General features: G+C 49.7%; 1 pseudogene across 1 annotated transcript; it reads left to right on the top strand.

The window, feature by feature from the left end:
* Positions 1-1,355: 1,355 nt before the first annotated feature.
* On the top strand, positions 1,356-2,864 carry LOC311620697 (neurofilament light polypeptide-like; annotated as a pseudogene). The gene is made up of 2 exons: positions 1,356-1,367; positions 1,612-2,864. The product of its transcript is annotated as a neurofilament light polypeptide-like (transcript).
* The last annotated feature ends 582 nt before the right edge of the window (positions 2,865-3,446 follow it).

Here is a 3,446-nt window from a genome sequence, read left to right as displayed (position 1 = left end):
CACCTGCAAAGGACAGTGAGTTTAGATGGGTAGGGGGAGGCCATGGGAACAGAGGAAGTGTCAAGACATGTCCAGGGTCACAGGAGATCATCCAAACAGTGATCATAGTGTTTGACATTTCAGAGGCTGCCAGTGGCTCAGTGAGAATCACTTTATTGGGGAGAAAGCAAAAACAGAGGACAGAGGAGTAGGGAGGAACTGAGGGAATAAGAGGAGTGAGTATAGGCAATTGTTTCAAGAAGGTAGATTGGGGATAGGTCTGGCCATGGCAGAGGGAAGCAAAGTCAAGGAAAGATTTTTATCTATATACTAGATGCCTGGTGCACAAAATCCGTACATGTACGGGGGGGGGGGGGGGGGGGGGGTCCTCTCAGCCAAGCCTGAACTCTCTCAAATCCAGGACCCCTCAGGGGATGTCTAACTGCCAGTTTAGGCCCAATCCCCTCTCATAATCCAGGACCTCTGGCTCCTAACTGCTTACCTGCCTACCTGCCTGATCACCCCTAACTGCCTCCCCTGCTAGCCTGATCACCCCTAACTGCCTCTGCCTGCTGGCCCAGTTGCCCTAACTACCCCCTGCCAACCTGGTCACCTTTAGCTGACCCTAGCTGGCCTGGTTGCTCTTTACTAATCCCCTCTCAGCCTGGTCACCCTAACTGCCCACCTCTGCCAGCCTGGTTTCCCCTTTATAGCCCCATCCCCCCTTGCTGGCCTGGTTGCCCCTAATTTCCCTCTGACTGGCCTGATCCCCCTTTCTGCCCCCCATGGGGAGTGGGCCTAAGCTATCAGTAGAACATCCCCTGAGGGCTCCCAGTCTGTGAGAGAGGGCAGGCTGGGCTGAGGGACCAACCCCAGTACACAAATTTCATGCATCAGGCCCCTAGTGTACACTAATAAAAGAGAAAAATGCTAATTGACCGTACCTTTGTTATGCCCACAGCCAATCAGGAGTAATATGCAAATTAAGCCAACAAAAATGGATGGTAAATTTGCATATGCAGGAGGGGTGGGCTGTGTCTGACGCTGCCAGCTGGGACCAGGCAGGGTCGAGCTTATAGGTAAGCAGGTGGGGGCATGGGGTGGGAACATCTGACTCTGCCTGCGAAGTCCAGACTGCCAACGGGGACCAGGCAGGCTGGGCAGGCAGCACCTGACACTGCCTGCGTTGTCCATGCCACCATCGGGGACCAAGCAGGCGGGGTAGGGTGGGGGGGCAGCGCCTGATGTCGAGTTGATAAGTAAGCCGGTGGGGGCAGAGGGAGCACCTGACACCACCCACGGGGTCCAGGCCGCCATCAGGGACCAGGCTGGCCTGACGAGCAGCGCCTGACGCCACCTGCAGTGTCCAGTCCACCATGGGGGTTCAGGCAGGCTAGGTGGGCAGAGCCTGATGTTGCCTGCTGGATGGAGGTCACACTAGGTAACCGGGCAAGGGAGGGGCAGCTCCTGATGCTGCCCACAGTGTCGAGGCAGCCATTTGGACCCTAGGTAGGCTGGGGTGGCAGGGTCTCTGAGATCTCCGTCTGCCCCCCAGCCACCTGTGGACACCAGTGAAGCAGGCCAGGGTTGAACATTTTAATGAAAACGGGATGTCTGTGCCCTGGCCCACAGCGCTGGTCCCTGGCGAGGAGAGGGCAGTGGGCAGTTAGCAGGCACCAGGGCTTAGAAGGGACTGGGAGCAACCTGCAGGCATGCTACCAGGAAGAGGTGCTGAACCATGATAACACAGAGGGCTGGCTGATGGAGGTACGCAAAGGTGCAGACAAGGAGGCTCTTTGCTGGCGCTGAGCTTGAAAAGCCCACCAACAGTCTGATGAACTAAATCGCCTTTCTGAAGAAGATACATGAAAGGAGATTGCTGAGCTGCAGGCCCAGATCCAGTATGCTCAGATCTCAGTGGAGATGGACATGTTTTCCAAGTCCGACCTCTCTGCCATGCTGAAGGACATCTGCGCCCAGTATAAGAAGCTAGATGCCAAGAACATGCAGAATGCAGAAGAATGGTACAAGAGCTGCTTTACCATGCTGACTGAGAGCACTGCCAAGAACACCTATGGGGTGCAAGCCACCAAGAGGAGGTGTCTAAAAGCCACCGACTGCTCAAGGCCAAGACCCTGGAGGTCAAAGCATGCTGGGGCATAAACTAAGCTCTGGGAAAGCAGTTGCGGGAGCTGGATAAGTAAAACTGATGTTAGTGCTATGCAGGACACAATCAACAAATTAGAAAATGAGTTGAGAACAACAAAGAGTGAAATGGCATGATATTTAATACCAGGACCTCCTCAATGTAGCTTTGGACATTGACATTGCAGATTACAGGACTCTTGGAAGGTGAGGAGACCCAGCTCAGTTTCACCAGCTTGGGAAGCATAGCCAGTAGCTACTCCCAGAGTTCCCAGATCTTTGATTAATCTGCCTATGGTGGTTTACAGACTAGCTCCTATTTTATATTCTCTCGCTCCTTCCCTTCCTAATACACCAGCCACATCCAGGAGGAGCAGATTGAGATGGAGGAGACCAGTAAGGCTGCAAAAGCCGAGGAAGCTAAAGATGAACACCCCTCTGAGGGAGAAGCTGAAGAGAAGGAGAAGAAAGTGGCTGATGAAGAGGAAGGAGAGAAAGAGGAACAAGGTGCCAAGGAAGAATATGAGGATGCAAAGGAGGAAGAAGAAGAAGGTGAAGGTGAAGGAGAAGATGCCCAAGAAGCTGAGGATGAGAAGAAAGATGAAGGTGCTGGAGATGAGCAAGCAACCAAGAAAAGATTAAGCCCCCCCTTCCTTAATTATTTCAGGAATAATCCTCCTGAAACCAAGTCAACCCTGTCACCAAGCAAGCAGCTGAGTTCCCGATACTATATGAATTAAGAAGTCAATATATGTAACATTCTGAGGTGACTCAGGTTGGACATTAAATGTTGTGTTATGACTTTTCTCCTTATGCAGAGTATCTGTTTGCTTGCAGAATGGCTTCCTGGCTTGCTGCCAGCCTGTGCATGCTTATGAGTTCAGAATCTATAACAATGTGAATAATTCTGATGTTTACAAAAAACACATGAATACATGAATTCACTGATGTTAATGTTAAACTTCATGGAAAAAATAGTCCTTTGAGTCTTTGATGTTTAGAAATTAAAGACCTCAAATCATGTGCGATAAACAGTAAATAAAGTTACACTGAAAAAAAAAATACATTAGGGGCCAGGAAATGTTCAAAGAACTGGGGAACCACTCCCAAATCAGGAAGGAAAATCACAGGATATATATTATTGCTATGAATACAGTATTTCCCACTTCTTACAACATATACAATATAATGTATTAGATGCCTTCCTATCACATGAAGTTTGTATTCTCATAGAGTAATACTGGTACATATGTTATAGTTATAGCAGTATGTCATATCCTATCATTATTAATAAAAGGGTAATATGCTAATTAGACCATGAG

This window comes from Pipistrellus hanaki, assembly GCF_964339955.1.
Source record: "Pipistrellus hanaki genome assembly, chromosome: 1".
NCBI classification, from domain to species: domain Eukaryota; kingdom Metazoa; phylum Chordata; class Mammalia; order Chiroptera; family Vespertilionidae; genus Pipistrellus; species Pipistrellus hanaki.
Note: the sequence above shows the minus strand (reverse complement) of the source record. Positions and strands in the feature narration are given on the sequence as shown.